This window comes from Thamnophis elegans, chromosome 2 (genome assembly GCF_009769535.1).
Source record: "Thamnophis elegans isolate rThaEle1 chromosome 2, rThaEle1.pri, whole genome shotgun sequence".
NCBI classification, from domain to species: domain Eukaryota; kingdom Metazoa; phylum Chordata; class Lepidosauria; order Squamata; family Colubridae; genus Thamnophis; species Thamnophis elegans.
This window is the reverse complement of record NC_045542.1, coordinates 101,477,654-101,499,237: the sequence shown is the minus strand read 5'-3', so window position 1 is coordinate 101,499,237 and position 21,584 is coordinate 101,477,654. Positions and strand designations below refer to the sequence as shown.

The 21,584-nt window shown below is 39.4% G+C and overlaps 1 protein-coding gene and 1 long non-coding RNA gene across 3 annotated transcripts in view; one reads left to right on the top strand and one right to left on the bottom strand.

Annotated features, from left to right (window-relative positions):
* LOC116503061 overlaps positions 1-9,967 on the bottom strand; it is a 45,407-nt gene extending 35,440 nt beyond the window's left edge. The window contains exon 1 of the long non-coding RNA XR_004254647.1: positions 9,392-9,967. This is a non-coding gene — a long non-coding RNA (uncharacterized LOC116503061). The remainder of the gene's footprint in view (positions 1-9,391) is intronic.
* A 7,458-nt stretch (positions 9,968-17,425) lies between these two features.
* SLC38A3 (solute carrier family 38 member 3) overlaps positions 17,426-21,584 on the top strand; it is a 63,915-nt gene continuing 59,756 nt past the window's right edge. Inside the window, exon 1 of one of the 2 annotated variants that reach the window (XM_032209205.1) lies at positions 17,426-17,550. The gene's annotated coding sequence lies outside the window, so the exon portion shown is untranslated. The remainder of the gene's footprint in view (positions 17,551-21,584) is intronic. The other variant, XM_032209204.1, reaches the window with a different exon arrangement.

Genomic DNA, 21,584 nt, shown 5'->3' with positions numbered 1-21,584 from the left:
CCAGAGAAACAATCAGGGGTGTCTCAAATATTTTGTCACAGAAGGAGGGGAAAAAAAATCATAAATCGTACCAGTTTGGCCTGAATTAGTGCAAAGTACATGTATATTTACAGCACGGCCAATCTTGCTCTCTTTCATGACTGATATCATTATACGAAAGGCCAGAATGAAAACTGTACAATGCACACTGGCAGCAGGCAATGAAAAAGAAATACCGGTACCTGAATGGCAAGAGTCTGAAGAAAAATATATTGCCAGCACCCACTGGGGCACCTCTCTGGATGTTAGAAAGTGAAGATCTTAAAATTTAAGCTAGCCAAAATGTCCAAGGTTTTTAGCAAGCAGTATACTGCAGTACATGGTACTTGCTATTAACAAGACACGGAAGCTGATATTTGACCCCAGCTTCCTTTATCCAAATTAGACTCTGGTTTCAGCCTGGCTAAAAACTAGATCCCAAGCCTAACCAACACGACAGTATTGATCACTGAAGATTCAAAGGTTTAGAAACCCTTGAACCCTTGAATACATTTCACTGCGTTGTTGCTCGTCTGCCCACCACACAGAATCTGTGTGGTTCAGGGTTCACTATTTGTAGAAAAGCGCCCATACAGCTGTGGATGTTGTCCAGCATGTTGCTATTTGTTTCTTTCACAACTGAACGATTGTGTCTGTTGCCCTAAGCATCAATGGCCATATAATCTTCTCTGACAGGTGTTTCCCACAGACACACCCCATGGTATCTGAAGTCACCCTGCACCATTCATGATTAGATATTCATCTGCTCAGTGTAGCTGTGGCTGTGGATTCCAAACAGTTAAAGCTGTGCTGGTACCTTTGGTTTACTTAAAGCAGGGTCTTGCTTAACTGATCACAAGTGAGGCCTGTGACTCAGCTGTTAGCTTTGCAGCCTACTTTGAACTTCAAAAAGCTTGGGCCAGCCAACTCTTTCTGAATTCTGGATATTGCCAGTTTGATTCCTCTTGGTCATTTGGAATTAACATTTAGCATTTGTCTTGGCCAGAGACATGCAGAACAAGAGCCTGTGTAGTATAAGAGAATGCCATATAGGGCTGGGGAACGCAAGGACAGATCTTGTGACTGCATCACTTTGAATATTTAACATCTTAAGTCTACGATACAGGTTTGTGGTTTTAAAAAAAAGTAGTGGGAGTGATGAAGAATCAAGAAGTTCTTGCAAGTTGCAGCACACTCTTTTGGGCACCGAATGCTTCTTCCTTTACTTTTGTTTATAATACCGGGGGGGGGGGGATCCTAATAAAAGAAAATCATTTAGCACAGGTTTTCAGAAAGGGTTGTTGACACATTTTACATTAAGATGAGATACTATGTATTTTAAATACAGGTTCACATCTTTCTTTCTTTTTAAAAAATATATATATTTGGTTAGATTTCATTTGGCTTCTGTCATCTTGTCAATTAAAAAAAAGTCTTCCAACAAAAATTAAGAAATGTAAAAATGTCATTTTACAGATGGTATTATAATACATATACAAGCCCACATCATCTATTCCATTCAAGTTAATCAACCCAAACAACTCTTGTCCTTTCTTTCAAATTGCATTTCAATTCTGGAGGATACCCAGCATTGCCTATTGTTATAGTTGGGGTGTCTAATTTAAGGACCAAATCAGTGGTGGGGTTCAGCCAGTTCGCACCTATTCAGGAGAACCGGTTGTTAACTTTATGAGCAGTTCGGAGAACCGGTTGTTGGAAGAAATCTCCTTTTTTTTTTTTACTTTACAGGGCTAATCCTGTAAGGAAGGCAGGAAGGAAACATTCTGGTGCTGTTTCTAGCCTAATCTTTATTGCCCTCCTACAGAAACTGCCTCTCTGGTTAACCTTAATTACATTGTAACAGCTAAGGTGAAGCGCCCATCGACCTGAGTGACATTGAGTTGGCCACACTCAAACAGTCACATGACCACCAAGCCCCACCTACCCAGCTGGTCATTAGGGCAGAGAACTGGTTGTTAAATTATTTGAATCCCATCACTGGACCAAATGCACATGAATAAAAGTTTTTGGTTATGGATCCCAAAGTAATCACAACAGTTGCTGCTGAATTATAATTTATAGCATATTGGAAAGAGAAAGCTATGAAATATATGCATTATGTTTAATTTCATTAACTAAATCAAATATAACTTTCGTTCTCACTCATTCATTTTAGCTAATACAAAAATACACCTTCAATTTTAAAAAAATGCCTTTCTGAGTTAAAAAATTACTAGAAGTTCCTGCAAAAGGTTCTTGGAAATATAACTCCCTTGAAAGACACGGTACATTGATTACAAGTTGAAATCCTCATTCAGCTCTCCAGTGTGACATAGATTCAGTCATTATTTCTTAGCCTAACCACAAGGTTTATATTAATAAAAATGGGTGGGGGCATGCTGTAATAAGAAAAAGGGAGAGATACATATAATGAACAAAAAAAATTGACTATAGAATATTTTTGTAATACATTTTTTGCAGGCAGTCTTGCCAGAATTATAAATATTTTAAGAAGTTCCCATATCATATTCTTCCATTATTTCACATTTAGATAAGTCAACCTTTGGTAAAGTTCCCTAAGACGAGAGTATTTGTGCTGGAATAAAACAGGCTTGGCTCATTTGTGAATTATATTCAGAGATGGCCAGTGAAAACTTGCCTTTTGGGTTGAAGATTTTCAATAGAAGATAACTATAGTAGTTGTTATTTTTATGGCCTTTTTTTTTACATATTTTTCTCTGATTCTGCTGTACTTCATTATATTTTTCTGTTGTTGGTTTAGCATGGAACAAAAACATTAGGAATAACTATAGAATAACTGAAACTGAACTGATTTCATGCTATCTTTTCAAAATAAAAATGTTTTGGAGAAAATGATATGAAAGATGAGGCAAAGATAGATAGATAGATAGATAGATAGATAGATAGATAGATAGATAGATAGCAATTTTTTACCAATAAGATTATATAATCTTAACCCAGGGTTCAAAAGGTCAGGGATACATCTCCAAACATTACAAAAAATGGAAAGTTAATATTTTAGAAAAAGGGAAAATACTCAATATGGTGTATTCTTAGTCTAATGTTATTATTCAATTATATTTGGGAGGTTTTCTATTTTTGGGTTGGTTTTGGTCCACTTTTGGGCTAATATGGCCTCCCGCCATATCAATTAAAACCCGAAGACATCCTTGGACCCAAAATGGTTCAATCCTGCCTTAAAAGTAAATATTAAACAGATTATTTTGATTTTTTGAGAAAGGACAACTAAAAATAAAACATGGCATGCAGGACAAGAATTTCAGAAGCGACAAACCTATTAGCATCTACGTGATGAACATAGTCTGGTTTTTTTTAGTTTTTTTTTTAATGTCACTTATAGGCCGCCCTTTTCCCTGAGGGGACTCATGGCGGCTTACAACTCATGGGAAGGGGGTGCAAGACAGAACGTAAAATAATATGTGAGTACAAATAAAAATAGCAATAAAACACAACATTCATTCAACATTCGGGTGGGGTGTATGAAGATCTTATCCCCAGGCCTGACGGGATAGCCAGATCTTAAGGGCTGTGCGGAAGCTCTGGACTGTGGTGAGGGTGCGAATCTCTACGGGGAGATCGTTCCAAAGGGTCGGAGCTACTACTGAGAAGGCTCTCCTCCGCGTAGTCACCAGTCGGCACTGACTGGCGGATGGAACTCGGAGGAGGCCCACTCTGTGCGATCTGATGGGACGAAGGGAGGTAATCGGCAGAAGGCGGTCTCTCAAGTACTCAGATCCACTACCATGAAGGGCTTTATGGGTGGTAAGTAGCACCTTGAAGCGCACCCGGAGATCAACAGGTAGCCAGCGCAGCTCGCGGAGGATGGGTGTTATGTGGGCGTACCGAGGTGCGCCCACTATCACTCGCGCGGCCGCATTCTGGACTAGCTGAAGTCGCCGGATGCTCTTCAAGGGCAGCCCCATGTAGAGCACATTGCAGTATTCCAGCCTAGAGATCACAAGGGCTCGAGTGACTGTTGTGAGAGCCTCCCGGTTCAGGTAGGGTCGCAACTGGCGTACCAGGCGAACCTGGGCAAATGCCCCCCTGGTCACAGCTGACAGATGGTGGTCAAAAGTCAGCTGTGGGTCCAGGAGGACTCCCAAGTTGCGAACCCTATCTGAGGGGTGTAGAATTTGACCCCCCAGCCTGAGCGATGGAATACTGGCCAAATTATTGGGAGGGAAACACAACAGCCATTCGGTCTTGTCCGGGTTGAGTACCAGTTTGTTAGCTCTCATCCAGTTCTTAACGGCCTCAAGACCCTGGTTCATCACGTCCACCGCTTCATTGAGTTGGCACGGGGCGGACAGATACAACTGCGTATCGTCCGCATATTGATGGTGTTTTATCCCGTGCCTCCGAATGATCTCGCCTAGCGGTTTCATGTATATGTTAAATAGTAGGGGGGACAAGACCGAACTCTGCAGCACCCCACAAGTTAGGGGCCTCAGGGACGATCTCTGCCCCCCAACCAACACCGACTGCGACCTGTCCGAGAGGTAGGAGGAGAACCACCGCAGAACAGTGCCTCCCACTCCCACCTCCCGCAGTCGTCGCAGAAGGATACCATGGTCGATGGTATCGAAAGCCGCCGAGAGGTCAAGGAGGACCAGGATGGACGCATGGCCTCCATCCCTGGCTCTCCAGAGATCATCGGTCAATGCGACCAAAGCGGTTTCTGTGCTGTAACCAGGTCTGAAGCCGGACTGGAAGGGGTCAAGATAACTTGCTTCCTCCAAGGTCCGTTGGAGCTGGAAGGCCACCACCTTCTCAACAACCTTCCCAAGAAAGGGGAGGTTGGAGACTGGACGGTAGTTGTTAAGAACGGCTGGATCCAAAGATGGTTTCTTCAGGAGGGGTCTCACCACCGCCGCTTTAAGTGCGGCAGGGAAGTGCCCCTCCCGAAGGGAGGCGGTTACAACCGCCTGGATCCAGCCTCGTGTCACCTCACTGCTGTTGGCAACCAGCCAGGAGGGACACGGGTCCAGTATACAGGTGGAGGCACTCACAGCTCGTATGGCCTTATGGCCTGGTGCACCTAATACAATAATAAATTGCTTAACTGTAGTTAAATCTTAATTCTATTATGCTGAATTTGAAAAAAAGTTAAGATTTATCTAACTTTTCTAAATTCATGCAATTGGAGCTCAATGGTTTTTTCCCCCAATTTTATGATTTCCCCCCTTAGTATCTGGAATTTCCAAATTCAATTCCAGGTTTAAGGAATCATTCTATCAATAAGTTATGTTCTGATTTCCCATCTGTTTTAAAAGCCATTAAAAACTAGTTTCATTTTTCTACCAATTTCAAAACGTCATCATGTAATTTCAATCAACTTAGATGGCTGAAAGTATGGAAGTTGCATTGAATGCCAAGGCATCCAGAGAACAATAAATTGGGAAAGGAGGATTTAAAGGCTTTTGGAGTTAAGACCATATATCTGAGAGTTTGCCTTGTTCCTTACAAACCTGACCATGATGGAATGAATCTTCAGAGGCCTTCTTTTATCTTCTCAGGATTGTCAGAAATAAGCTAACTTGGAACCAGGGACAGCTGCCTTTGGAATTTTCTTCTAGTAGAATTATGTCTGTGACTTAATGGCTATAATAAGTTTATTAAAAATAGAAAATTATAATATTATTTGTATTATAAATAGTTATTTTTTAAAACTGGTTTTAACTGTAACTGAGTTTTAAATGATACTTATGCTATTTGCTATAGTTTTAATGTTAAATTGTGAAATAATGCTTTAAATAGTTGGTCTTATAGTTGTCCATTGAGCTAATCTGAACAAAGGAAGGATGCTTATTTTTAAAATGTCTATCCATTTATCTACTTATTTTACATAACTACTGGTACAATTCTAAGAATATCTTTTCAGAACCGATGTTGATTTTGGTTGCAACTCTGTTATGCTGCTTTGGTGTTCTGTTATGATCATTTGAAAGCCTATTTTGTATTTTATTGATAGATCCTTTATTATTTACTGCATTTTTTGTGGATTGTTGTTAGCTACTTAGGATTATATATGTAGGATGTCCAGCAGCATAAATTTTCTAAATGGGTAAAATATGTCCAATGGTGTTTACTTTCAGATAAGCGGGTATAGAAAATGTAAACTGAACTCAATACGTTTTGATGGAGAAAAAAATTGCTCATACACTGTTTTAAATATGTTAACTTTATCATTATTTTAAATGATTTTTATATTGCTTTTTACATGATTATCTCAGTTATATATCTGAGACATAATTATTAAAAATAGCCACATATCATAATTATTGTCAGTTCACCATCATTCTGTAAATCAAAGATGGACAATCTTTCACTTGCCAAGATTTTCAGTCAATATATTTTGGTAGGTGAGGAATGGATAAGACTAGGTTTTATTGAGAGATTAGTAAGGTTTCAAAATATACGTAAATATATTATGCCTGTTTTAGGAATCACAGTACAAGGGTTTTGTGAAATATATTTTTATAGTTTTTACATTTAAAACAGTGCAGTACCGTGAAGTCGAAGTGACCATACAATCAAATTATATACAAATTATCTTATCCATTAACTATTAGCCTACTTAATACATTATCTATCCTTCTATCCAATCACATTATTTACAGTTTGTTCAAGTCTTGTCACCTTGACTTATACCAATAATAAAGTCAGTTCCAGACTTCAAAATATCCCTTTATTTTTAAGTTCAAGAGTGAGCCTATCTACTTCCGCACAGGCCAAAATTTTTCTGATTATATCTAACTCTGATGGTGTATTTTCTTTTTTCCAATACTGCACATAAGTTATGTGCAGCGCAGTTAGTACATGTATAATTTGATAAAGTACATCTTTCTTATACCCCTCCAGTATTATGCCTAAGAGAAAAATTTCTGGTTTGAACAAAATTTGATCTCCCACCATTTGTTCCAACCATGATTGAATTATTTTTGCCTCATTGCATGTCCACCACATATAAAAAGTACCTTGTGTTTTTTTGCACTTCCAACAATTTGGGGCCAAATTTTTAAACATTTTGGGGAGCCGTGCTGGAGGGAGAGGCCATCTATAGAACATCTTATACAGATTTTCTTTATACGCTGTAGCCATTGTTAGTTTCCGATTAAGTATCCTAATATTTTCTCTTTTAGCCAATTCTACATTATAACCAAAAAATTTTGCCCAGGTGACCATAGTTTCTTTGACATGTTCTTCCTCAAGTTTATATTCCAACAAAAATCTATACAACACTTTGATCAACCTATCTTCTGTCTCTATCAGAAGTTCATCTAATATTGTGTAATCTTTGGCAATACCTTCCTTTTTCCTATCCTGTGCAAACCTTGATTGTATCTGTAAATAAGACCATCATTCTAGTTGTACCCCTTGTGATGCCAATTCTAGTCTAGTTCTAATCTCCACCCCACCCCCCGTCTGTTCAATAACTCTTTATATGTAACAATATTTTCCATGTTAATTACATTTGACTGTATGTATGCTTCCATTGTAGATAGCCAAATGGGTGTTTCAGTATAGTGATCATGTTTAATTTTGTTCCATATTAATAACAGGGACTATCTGATGTAGTGTTTGTAAAAATATTTATGTTCAGATCCTTTTTCATACCATAGGATGTCATCCTGCTTGGAGGTCATGACCTTCCAATTTGAGTATCTTTTATTTCTCAACATTATCCATTCTTTTAACCATGTTAGAGTGGGCGCAGTATAATAAAGTTCCCAATCCGGTATGCCAAATCCTCCTTTTTTCTTAGTATCTTGCATAGCTTTGAGATTTATTCTTGAGTTTTTCCCCTGCCATATAAATTTCAAAACCGATTGATTCAAATCCTTAAAAAAACAGTACAGTTTTCAGGTATTTCTCCCCACACTGAACTGCCAGATTTCATGTATCTAAGTTTACTGAAATACAGATTCATACTGAGTTTTCTTTAACAAGACTTGTTAAATGGAAAAGAAGTGAAGTTATAGAATTGTTAGCAAGTGGATTGCTTTCCACGTCTAGCTGGTTAGGATTAGAATGGTTCCTTAATCTCGATCAAGGTGTGAACAGATTGCATGCTATGTCACTGACTCATTATGTAAATAAGTACAAAAAGCTTAGGATTCTATATTCTCAGAGATAATGTAGTCTTAAAAATCTTAATGTAGAATATAGAGAAAGAGCCTACAGTTTCATGGAAATTATAGTAATTCCTCATCCCAAAGCTGTTTTTGTCTGATATCTCAAAATGAACATGATTTCCAAAAGGCAGCAGCGATCATTAATTAAAAAAGAAACCCTTTCAAATAAAATAAAATATATTAGCATTATGTAACCAGAACATCCTTCGCCCATAAAATCTTGAAGTACTTGAATGGTTTCCAGTTGTAATTTTAGCAGTAAAATGCAGAAGCACCCTGTGAGCTAGTCACAAGTCGTTCTATTTATCAGTATGCCTCACAGACCCCTGAAAAGTTTAAATAAATTACCAATGGACAAATGGAACAACATTACTCATTAACTAATTCAGTTTTAGGATTACATTGGGACCTTGAGTTCATTTTTTCCCCTGACTTTGGGTACTTGCATTTACCTCATAATGTGTACAGTACAAACAGTTTTATTTGTATTGGTGGATATGATAAATGAATGTAAAATTTCCAGTTATATAAGACTACTTTTGCTTATGATTTCATCACTTTCACCTGTAAAATAGTAGCTTTCTACTTAACCTGGTTTCATAATGAAATTAAAAGCCAAAAAAAAATTAAATTAAAAATTTTATAACTCAACCTAATTTAAACATTTGATTTAAAGTGAAAATGAGAAAGATACAACATTAAAATGTTAGAAATATGTCTCCAATGGATTTAGCTAAACTGGTTGGAAGGCAGTACTGTATATAATAATTCTAATTTGCCATTACTCCATAGACTTATCTCTACACTTTTAGGTTTTTCAGAATTTTTCATAAGTATCTTTCCTGCAAATAGTCAACACAAAATAAAAACAGGACCATGCAAACTGGACCTGTTGAATGCATTCCCAGCTTTGGCTTATGGTCATGGATTCACAGGCTGTTGAGGTAATCAGATTCTTACAGCCCCCCTTTTTTTCTACCTAGGCTTCCAGATAAGTGTGGCTAGAGAAGATGAGACACACAACCCTGGCCAATAATCAGGAAATAATTAGGAAAACACATAAATCACTTTCAATCAAACACTGAGGCATATCAACTTTTTTTTAAATATATGAGACCCAAAGAATTTAAAGTAGTAGTAAATTTTACTAGTTAGTTAATTTATTCTTTCTCATTCAGACTTTCATCTTCACTTACCCACATCCTTCTCAACTAAACTGTCATGCCAAAATTACCAGACTCAAGTCTGGATCTTGGATAATTCATGGAGCAAGCAAATTTCAAGACTCATTCTACTTTTGTTGATTCACAAGTCTGACAGCTACTTTTGCCTTGATGAAGGCAAGAAAGAATGAAGCTACTTTTGCTGTTAATGAGAGTTGGGAAGGAGGTAAAGGAGGTTGGGCCTAAGCACATGGAAACACCCCTCCTCCATGTGCTGAGGCCCAGCCTCCTTTACCTGTCTCAGGTGACATTTCTCCTTTTATTCCTTAACAACTAATTTCCTTCATATCTGCCTCCATAAAGGGGTGATTTTGACAAGATTCCTGGCTTTTATTCTCTTTTACCAGCCTAATTCATTTTTTGGTTATGGCAGTTTCAACCTAAGTCTTAGTATTGTCATGTTCCACTTAATTCCATTCTTGCAAAATAAACTGGTTAGATTGCAGCATTTAGATGTATTCTTGCCTATTGTGGTGACTGGAGCCATAGATGATACACTCCAAATGACACCCACTAAATATTATTTGCAAACAAAAAAATCTCCATTGATTTTACTCCTTCCCATTCAATTTGTTTAAAAGAAAAAACAATTTCTTTTATAAGGGAAGTAGAAAACAACTAGGTAAAATATACTTCCATGAATAGCAGCTAATGTCAGAAATTTTACTCTTGATTTCTGAAAATTGCTAGGACTTAAACCCAGTAAGATCAGCCTTCAGTACAAATTCTGTTGCGTATATGTCTAATATTGAATCCATAGGCTCAATAATAAGGTATTTTATGTTGTAGTCCTAAATATATGGAATGGATTCTCAAAGGAAATTCAATCTCTCCCCATTTTTCACCTAGCTGCAAAGAAGAATTTCAGCAAGATTTCTAACCAGAGAATTTTTCCAAAGAAAGTTGCAGAATGTATTATTTGGTCTTTCTATCTTCAGTTGTGATTGTCCTTCTAGCATCATTTGTGAGGAATCAGTGCTACTCCTTCCAAGTGCCAGAGCAAATCTGAAAACCAAGCCCAGGACATTGGAAGCCCTTGAGCTAAACTGTCAAAGTGTCCCTAGCCCGAGACCCTCAGGTTTACACTGAGCCTGCACTTTCTCTTCCAAGAACTACATAATCCACAGAACTGGTAGATCAATGATCAGAATGAACCTGGCTAGGGGAGAGAGGAGAAGGAGAGAGGAAGGCGAAGTAGATAAGAGAAGGATGACAGAGGGAAGAAAGGAGGTAGGGAGGGGAAGGAGAGAGGGAGAAGAAAGTGATGGATAAGGTAAAAATATGGTGTACGGAGAGAAGAGCCAATAATTGTTTTTGGGAGTTGGTGGTAAGATGAATTGATATAAACATTTAATAATACAATATGATGTTGGCTATGTAATAGTATATATGTGATTATATATTGTGAAAATGAATATATATGTGTGTGTATTTGTGCTGATAAATAAATAAAGGGAGACTAGTATAGATCTATTTCAAGCTATTTAGCTCTCATCAGCTAGCCATACCCTTACTGGGATTAGAACCTGTGCTGTATTACATATTAGGCAGATGTGTTAACCACTAAGCCACAAGGTTCTCCTCCTTATCAGCTGAGCCAGGGAAATAGGTATCTTTTTAGTGTTACAACCCCCGGTATGCCCAAATATGGGAGGAAGTCTACTGCTTCCATTCCATACACACACAAACACACACACACACACACACACATACACACATGTACGTACGTACGTACGTACGTATGAACGAACGAACGAACGAACCAGGCTAGTTCAAGCTAGTTTTAGCACAAGGCTTTTCCCTCTAAGGCAGTGTTCCCAACCTTGGCCATTTGTGGTGGGTTTGTGGACTTCAAACCCCAGAATTCCCCCGGAAGCACGGCTATTGATAAGAATTTTGACAGTTGAAGTCCATACCTCTGGAAATAGCCAAGACTGGAAACACTGCTTTAAGGGCAGAATAGGGGTGGAGTCTGAGAGAGACTCTGTAGTCAGAGTGCCACCTAGTCTCAGCCCATGTTGTAAGAAGTTGTTTACAGGGAGCTATCCGTGGTTCTGCAACTGGCCACCGATCAGCCTTGCTATATTGCCTGATGTGCTGTACTCTGCAGGGCTATGAGTGGACAATATTAAAGAGGTTCTTACATTGCTGTATTATATTGGTTAACATTGTATTATTTAGTTTTTTAAAATTACATGATGCTTGTGGTTTTAGTAGCATTTTGATGTGAATAATTGGAATAGAAATTCTTGAAATAGCTACGTATTGATATTGATCACTTTTGTTCCATCGCGATGTCACACTTTTATTGCAGAAATGCTAGAAGCATAGAACATTTCATTTTTGCACTTAACTGGAGCTACTTTCAAATCATAAAACTGAGTTGAATTTTTCTTTAGGAGAGGGAGGGAGGGAGGAAGGGCAGAAGGGCAGAAGGGCAGAAGGAAGGAAGGAAGGAAGGAAGGAAGGAAGGAAGGAAGGAAGGAAGGAAAAAAAGATTTCTGATGCTTCTTACTAGGAAGCAAAAGTCACTCCTGCCTCTACTAATTTTTTCCCAGTTATGTTTCACTGTTTTGGTAAGGAAATATCTCTGAACTGTTGACCAATGGGCATGGGTTATGTAGTTGAAACCAAAATTAAAACAATCCCTTCCAGTAGTTGCTTTAAAACTTGGCAAAAGGATGGTGCTCTTACTATCTTCCTGAATACTGGGATTATGGAAGCTTAATAGGCCTCTTAAGGGCATGCATCTATAGCCTGCCACAGAATATAAGGCTCTTTCCTCTCTACCGACAGACAAATGTCTAATCATCTTTAAAAAGAATTACTGGTATCAGACTGAAACAATAGTGGTGGTCCCACAAATAATCTGGCCATTCAGAAAAATATAAAAATAGTGGAGGCAGGAGTGATCTCTGCTTCCTAGTATGAAGCATCAGAAATCTCCCTCCCTCCCTCCCCTAAAAGAAAATAATTCAGCTCAGTTTCAAGGGTGTTGATAGCTTCCTTGGAGTTAAGTATTAAGAACTATAATGTAAGAGGTTGTGAAGATACTAGAGAGAAATGGGAGGAGCTCTGCACATAATGAAAAGATGGCTGAGTTTATTAGTGGCTTATCTAATTAATGGGATTAGTCCAGGTTGCCAAAAATCTGGAAAGAAGAGCTTCAAAAATTTCAAAGAGATTCTGCCACTATTAAGGAAGGGCTGCAGGTATATGTAGTAGTTTCCAAAATGCCTTAACTTTAATTTTTACTTTAACACTTCTTGTTGAACCTTGGGCGAGAGTCACCATGTCATATTAGAATTCAATATAATGCAAACACAAACAATAGAATATAATCCAACCAGTGCCTTACATTTTAAATGAGCTGATTTTAACAAACTCAGAGACAGCCTAAGAAAAATTCCATAGATGAAAATCCTAAAGGAGAAAACAACTCAAAAAGCATGGGGAACTATGAAAAATATGATAATAAAAGCCCAGTCCAATGCAATACTACTGAAAAAGAAAAACAAGACATCCAAAAAGAGCCCAGTATGGTTGTACAAAGATCTCTCTAATAAACTGAAAGACAAAAAGGATAAGTACCAAAAATGGAAAGAGGGAAACATAACTAAGGCAGAATATTAGCAGATAGCCCGAAGATGAAGTCAGGAAAGCAAAGGCTCAGAATGAACAAAAACTTGCAGCAAAAGTCAAAGATAATGTTTCTTTCAAAATATAAATAACAAGAAAAAAATCAAGGAAACAGTTGCTTCACTAAAGAGAGAAGATGGCAAAGAAGTAACAGGCGGTAGAGAGAAAGCAGAGCTGTTTAACTCATTCTATGCATTAATCTTCACATAAAGACCAATCAGCCTAACATCAATACCTGGGAAAATACTGGAAAAAATAATTAAAAAACAGATCGGTGAACATTTAGAAACAAATAAAGTTATAACTAGAAGCCAGCAGTGGTTTGTTAAAAACAGTTCATGACAAACCAATCTTAATTCATTTTTTGACAAAGTGTCTAAATTAGTAGACCAGCAAAATGCTGTGGACATATAAGACTTCATTATTAGACTTGACCAAAAAACCCACAACCTAAACTAGTAAACTAGAAAAATTTTCTGGTAAACTAGAAAAATGTGGGATAGACAGCATCACCACCAGACTGCTTACTTCTCTCTATATAGGGCCAGTAGTCTTCAATATCTTTACAAATGTCTTTGATGAGTGAATAGAAGAGAAACTCATCAAATTTGCAAATGACAATAAACTGGCAGGAATACTCCAACCCCAACCCCACCCCTGAAGACAAGTGTGGGATACAAAAAAGATCTTGACAGACTTGAACAGTGACCCTATTCAATAACATGAAATTTAATGTGGAGAAAAGCAAAGTTTTATACCTAGGCAGGAAAAACCAAAGGTACAAGTACAGATTAGGTGAAACCTGTCTCAGAAACAGTAATTGTGATAGGGACCTTGGAGTCTTAGTAGATAATCATTTAAACATGAGCCAACAGTGTGCAGCAGCAGCCAAAAGAGCTAATACAATACATGGTTATATAAAGAGAGTTATAGAAACAAAATCATGTGAAGCATTAGTATCACTTTATGAAGCCTTAGTAAGACCACACCTGGAATACTGCATCCAGTTTTGGTTATCACATTACAAGAAAGAGGTTGACACTTTGGAAAAAGTGCAAAGAAGAGCAACTAAGATGATTAAAGGCGTGGAAGTCAAAAACATAGTGTGCAGGGGCAGGTAGCCATAAAATCCATCCTACCCTGGGTCAATTTAATTAGTCATGTAGGGCAGACTAATAAGCAAGGAAATGGGGCCTTCCGCTTTTAGTTTTTACATCCTGAAAAGAAAGAGTCCTGAAAAGAATCTGGATTAAATCCCTCTTACTTACCTTGATTCATCCAATCTTGTCAGTCTATCTAAATTTAGTTGGAGAACCCAGAAAGGGATTGTCAACCCACAGAAGCCGTTTCAATGGGCAGCTGAACCCTTGTTCACCAGCTATAAGGCACACACCCCAAGAGATGAAATCACATTCATTGGTGCAATGCTAGGCAGGGTTCTTATGCCCAGGCAGACCTGCCTGCATCTAAGCTAACAGTTTTTTTTTTTTTTTAAACTTCAAACATTCATTAGAGGTAAAACCCCATTAAACGAACTTTGGAGAATAAATGCAAACAGGGTTTGAAGAAATAGATTTGTGCAATAGTTCATTCCAGTTTTTTTCATGTGTCCTCTGCCTATTCTTAGATCATCGTGTAAAGGACAGCTTTGGATTGTAGGATTATAAAGGATTTGATTCTTCTTACTCTTGATTCAGTTCTGCTTTAATCACTGGAAATTCAGGTGCAATGTGAATGATCAAGTTACCCCTAATGTATATGGCAAAACCTCTTTTTTTTCCTTCTCATATTGAACTGTCAAATGATGTGTGGTTAGTTCTTAAGGTAGAGTGATGTGTTAGAAGAAACCTCCATAAAAGCTGAATCTTCCTGCAAGAAGCATCCCATCACCCAAGAAGAGGACCAATATTTAATGGAATTTCAAAGATTCCTGGCTTTCCACAGGTCAGCAAAAAAAATATGAGACACGGTTCATATAGGACGGTGCAAGAGGGTGAGAGCTAGATATAAGTTTCTCACACAAATAATTTTCCATTTTTGCATAAGGTCTCTAACTTTCATTCACCTGCCTTCAAAGCTATTGCTTTGCAACATGCTGCCTCCACCTTAAAAGCAAAAAAACCAGTTATATTGCTTGAAGTTAATTTGTAGTGTCAAATGTCAATTCCATTAGCCAACTGGAGGATAATTGTAATACAATAAAATATAGGTTTTTATCTTCAATTGCTACTTTTTGGATTAAAAAACATATTTGAAAACATTCTATTTGTCATAGGATTCATAGAGGACATTCACCTCAAATCGTGTTTTGCTATTTTGCTATGGCCTGAAGTTCTCCTATTGACAATATGTTATGCACAGGATTAATGGACTGAGTACAATGACATTTGCATTTTAATGACATGTTTCTGGAGGCAAGAGCATTATTTTTAAATGACATAAAATTCACTGCAGGCACATATTATCAGCACTGGAGACATTTGCCTGAGTATCTAGCAACTAAAGACTGTTAGTGAACAGGCTATGAACAGGCTAGAGTCATTCAAATATTTTTGTACTAATAGAATAGTAATGGGGATATGAATTTTATCACCTCAGTGATGACTGGCTAATGCTAGAAGATGCTACAGAGATCTGCTATAAGTAGTTGTCATTTTTTTTGCCATTGAATCCAATGGTCAAAGCCCATTTAAATCAATGGGCAAAGATTTGACCAGAGACAATTATTGTGATTATTAAATCATAGGCAAAGCCAACTCTTGAGTCTAGGAAGTTTTGAGTCTAGGCATTGCAAAATGCAGTGATGCATTAGATGCAACGGTTCTGCTGCTTTTAAAATATTCATAGATATAAGATACTGAGAACTACTAAGCATCTCTAAGAGAATTTATTCCAAGAGGCAGGCCCAGGACACTTCTTTAGAGATTCTCACTTTGGCAAAGTTGCTATTATTAAATAGTTTTAAAAGAGGAATATAATTTGAGACAGAATAAGATGTCTTTTATCACATCTTCTTCCATTGTAAACACTTGTCTGATGTTTATTTTAATATGATTTTACTATAACTTTTTAGGACAGTTTAGGGAATGTCTGTTAAATAAAAATAAATAAATAAATATATAAATTATATTGAATATGGTGATGGCGACAAAAGAGAAGTACTAGAAGAGCCAAACGTTCCAAACACACACCCTTTTCCTGTTCTAGTCTGTGTGAAGCATCTCATTTCATTTCTAACACTCTTATTTCTGAGCCCAAGTCCTGCCAGTCCAGTCCAGTTAAGGAAGAGAATCTTCTTCCTTTACACCTCCTTTGATTTCAACAGACTCCAGTCGTCAATGAACAGTAAAGGATCTCATTTGAGGATTTGATGACCAGATGAATCGACAGGTTTGGAGACAAAAATGCAAAAAGAGACGATTTTTCTTCCCCGGATGCTGGGCATCCCCAAATACCTGAAAAATTGAACCTAGGGTCACATACAATCAGAATAGGGCTGGAAGGGACCTTAGAGGTCTTCTAGTCCAACCCCCTGCTCAAGCAGGAGACTCCATACAATTTCAGATGTGGCTTCTGAAAAGCCTCCATTGATGGGAGTACCCACAACTACTGAAGGCAAGCTGTCCCACTGGTTAATTGTTCTCCCTGTTAGAAAGTTTTTCCTTAATGCCAGGTTGCGTTTCTCCTTGATTACCGTAGTTTCCATCCCTTGTTTCTTGTCTTGCCTTCTGGTGCTTTGGAGAATAGGTTGACCCCCCCCCCCTCATCTCTGTAGGAACCCCTCCAATATTGAAATACAAGTAGTCCTCTGTACTCAGGACACTGAAACCGTCATAAGTATGAAGCAGTTGCCATGCGGCTGAATTGTGATCAGGTGATCGTGGGGATGCTGCAAAGGTCGTAACTGTGAAAAACGGTCCTAAGTCCTTTTTTTTCCAGTGCCATTGTAACATTAAATAGTCACTAAATGAACTATTGTAAATCGAGGACTACCTGTGCTGCCTCTTGGAGTTCCACCAACACGGTTAGCTCAGATCCTCCAGTGATTTAGGACTTTCCCACAAGTGGTCTCAGTCCCCTGGATCCCCCTCATCCCCACATTCGTCAAAGGTCTCTTCACCTAGCTGAGCCGCGCTAGGGCGGGCAAGAAGCCCTCCTCTGCCGGCCAGCACGCTGGCCCCGCTTGACTGCTCAAGGCCTGGAGCCGGCCCCTTTGCCCCCCTCCCCCGCCCTCCGCTCGCCTCCTGCCCGACCCGGGCGAGGGGGCGCGAGTGACGCTCTTCCAGCGGCCGCGGAGATTGGAGGTGACCGGAGGGGCGGGCCCAGCTGCCCTTAATCTTCCCCTCCATTGGGGAATATTGGCAGGGCGCTGTAATCCGCGAGCTCAGCAAGCGAACAAGCGAGCAGGGCAGCCGCCGAGTCGAGCCGAGCTTTCGCGAGGGACCCTCCAAGTTTTGCCCGAGCGCGCGTCGCCGAGAAAAAACCCCAGGAACGTAAGTCAGCGCCCCGCGAGGAGCCCGCTGCCGTGGACGCTTCGCCTTCCCTTGCTCATTCAACGGGCGCCAATTTGACGTGGGGGCGGCGGCGGGGATGCCTTTGTCCCGCGCTTGGCCGACACCTTTCGACTTTCCAGCGACTTTCGGGTCCCGCTGTGGTGCCGCCCTCTCTTCTCTCTCTCGCTCTCTCTCTCCCCTCCGCCCGAACCCCTCTTCCACCCCTGCCGGCTATTCCTAACAAGCGTCGCTTTAGGTTTTTCGACCGCGGCTCCGGGGTTGCGCGCACTTCAGGTGGAGAAGCGCTGGAGCCCGCGCAGCACCCCAAACGCCACCGAGCGTCTCTCTTGACCGGAGATTTGGTCAGCAGCAACACGTGGCCTGTCGGTTCTGGGAAATGAGGGTTAATCCGTGGGGGGGTCTCGTGCGTGGAATTCACTCCGTTGAGCAAATGTTGGACTCCCCGGGATGTTATGCCTCTGCCTCCGAACCAGCATCCTTCTCCTCCTCGCGCGCTCTCTCCCAAAACTTTTCCCCTAAGAAATGCGCCTTAACGTGTACCTTACTTTCCTATTCGGATTTTAGCCAGACAGTGGTGGTGATAACGGGATTAGTTTGTGCCTAACTCCTGTGCAACGCCGCCACGGTCATCTGAGCCATCAAAAGAGGGACGGAAATAGAACTGAGCTTATTGAATTTCTAGCCTTGCGATTTGATCGCTTGAGTCAATGAGGACTCCAGAAAGGACTCCAGGAGCCCCGTCCGCTTCCTCCTTTATGGAGAGGGTCACCTACACAAGCGAACATCTTTCTTGGTTCAAAAGTATGAATCGATGGTCATCTTGAGACATCCTTGCACTGACCCAGGCATACACTTGCGAGTGTGACCCTCTCCACCACCGCCGGTGGCCACAGCATTTATTGAGTGTCCTCTGATGTGTAGGGTCCCTTGTTATTTCCTACCATAGCTCATCTCACCCTGATGGTAGAGAGGAAGAGTAATGTGTCCCCACTTTCTATGTTCTGTCTAAGAACTATAAAAAGAAATTTGCTTGCTCTACAGAGATGCAGAGCAGAAAAACTATCAGTGAATTTGGGAAAACTGTTGAAACAATTCCAATATTTATGAACAGGAATGACATAGGGTCTATTCTGGGCTTCGGATTACAAGGTGGTTGGAAGAGAGAAGGTTGTCTTTTTGTGGCAGTCTCTGTAGTTAACTGTTTTAGAAAACTACAAAGATTTGGTAGAATAAAGCCAGTTTGTCAGTTTCATCCAAACTTTCCCCTTATCTTTGAACACTAGTCATTTCTACATGACAGCTGCCTTCCTGACCCCTGAGCCTATAATCCCAAATGTATAGTGGATCAAAGCAAAACAATACACTGCCTAAAGCTCAGAACAGTCAATGCTTCCAGACAAGGCTTTAAGCACTATTTTACTCACAGAGTTGTATGGAGTGGGAACAAGCAAATTTTTTATTCTAAATGTTATTGTTTTCTCCTAACACCACAAAAATCAGTTAAGAAGGGAAAGAAAAAGAACACCTCAGTGTATTTTGTATTCCATAGCCTTTGGTCAGGAAGCACCCACAGATTAAATAATTAAAGGTAAAGGTTCCCCTCGCACATATGTGCTAGTCGTTCCCGACTCTAGAGGGCGGTGCTCATTTCCGTTTAAAAGCCGAAAGCCAGCACTGTCTGAAGACGTCTCCGTGGCCATGTGGCTAGCATGACTAAATGCTGAAGGCGCACGGAACACTGTTGCCTTCCCACCAAAGGTAGTCCCTATTTTTCTACTTGCATTTTTACGTGCTTTTCAACTGCTAGGTTGGCAGAAGCTGGGACAAGTAAAGGGAGCTCACTCCATTATGCGGCGCTAGAGATTCGAACTACCAAAGTGCCAACCTTTCTGATCAACAAGCTCAGCGTCTTAGCCACTGAGCCACTGTGTCCCCTTAAATATTAAATAATTGCAGGAGACCTAAAGTATTTATTTATTTGTCATATGTAGAAACCTCCCATTTGTCTGATAGAGTTCAAAGTAGAAAAAAAATATTCTAGGATCAACCAGAATAATCCAACATAATTGCTCTCCTGCAATTATTTAATATTTAAGGGGACACAGTGGCTCAGTGGCTAAGACGCTTCCAAATTCTTAGTAATAATGTAACTGTTGTACGTCATGACACAGAACCTGAGGTTGGGACATGGGATTCCCAAGGTTTTCTTCCAGCTCCATTTCTTTGCCGTGCATTGAACTGATACACTGACAAAGAAATTCTCAGTTAAAATCTCACTTTGGCACCATCCATAAGCAAAACCCTCATATATTCAATCAATATGGAATAAAGATGTCAGCCTACTGTATATGGTTGTTGTGAAGTTTGCTAAAGTGAAGTCTGAATACTTCACTTACTTGGTACCCACCGCGTAAAGTGATGTATTGGGTGTGTGAATGTTTGGGTGGCATCTCCTGCTCCAACCTGTATGCAGATAAAATATCTATGTCAGATTAGTTCCTTCCTCTAAAAGTCCTCTAAAGTGGTGCAAAATGGGATGAATGATATACTAATCTCATGGCTAAGGCATTCAGCAATATTTAAATATATAATGTACTGTTATGGTGAAACTTTGGAAAAAGGTGTCTGCTAAGAGGCTGGGATATCTGAGAAGATACAGGTGTATCTGGCATTTGCTTACTTTTATTAATGAAAAGCGTCCACGAAAGAGATCTAAAACAAGATGGATCGATGACATCAGCAAGTACTGCGGGGCCAATTGGCAAAAGAAAGCTCAGGACCGTATAGATTGGAAACATGCAGAAGAGGCCTTCATCCTGCAGTGGATAGATAATGATTGAAATGATAGATAATGGCTGAAATGATGAAGATAATAGTTTTAAAACAACTCACATTTACCAATTTAACTTTTATTTGGGCAAGAAAGTGACTTCTAATTCCTACTTCTGGCAACTCTTGCAGAACAGATCAAATATCAAGGGTTTGTAATGTAGAGTTGAGTTTGAACAAAGCCATAAAGTACGAAGAGTTGGATATTCTGCAACCCCACCTGGGTTGTCAGTTTGGGACACAAGAGATCCTCTTCTGTTGTAGACTACGGAAAGTCTCACATTTCACATCCTTATTGCTTCAGACATTGCTAATAGTCTAGCCGCACACTTTGCTATGCTCTGTTCCTGGGAAGGGAAAGACAGAGTTCTACCAGAGGACAGATTGGGTAGGAAGACAGTGGTAAGCACATGCCCTGGGTGAATATAGAGAGAGCTTGCCTTAATGGTGCTGTTTTTGTATCATGGAGGAAACACATAGTTAGCAGAAATGGCTAAATTGACTGTTTTTGATCAAAGAAAAAAAAATACAAATGCTTTCATTTCTACTTGGAAACCACTTCTGGACTATGTGCTTGAGGTGGAAAAAAACAAAACTTTGATTTTGGGTTTTACCGATTTGATAGATTTGTTGTTATAGAAATGGCTAGTTTCTATTATTATGAAAAAGTAAAACGTTGAGGGTAGATCTTAATGCCTTATTGTACTGCACCTTTTCCCCTTGCTTTTCCCCACTATCCACTTCCCTTTTTCCTGTCCTAATTTACCTAATATTCCCTTTCTTTGAATTATTTTTGTATGTCATATTATAAATTAATAAAACTGTGAAAACATGAAGGAAACACATAGCCTTCTCTGGTGGGCTTTTTCCCCCTGCACTGTCAGATGACTTTTTCCCATTTACTTACCAGTGTAAATGTACCTCTTGGGTTACAGAGGGCATAGAATAAACAGATGAAAAAGCTTGCAAAATGAAATCTATGATAGCTATGCAGGTAGTAGTCCTCCATTTACAACCACAAATACACTAGAATTTTTGTTGCTAAGCAAGGCAATTGTTCAATGAGTTGTAACTGATTTTATGACCATTTTAGCCATGTTTGTTAAGTGAACCACTATACTTGTTAAGTGAATCATGCAGCTGTTCAGTGAATCCAGGTTTTCCCATTGACTTTACTTGATAGT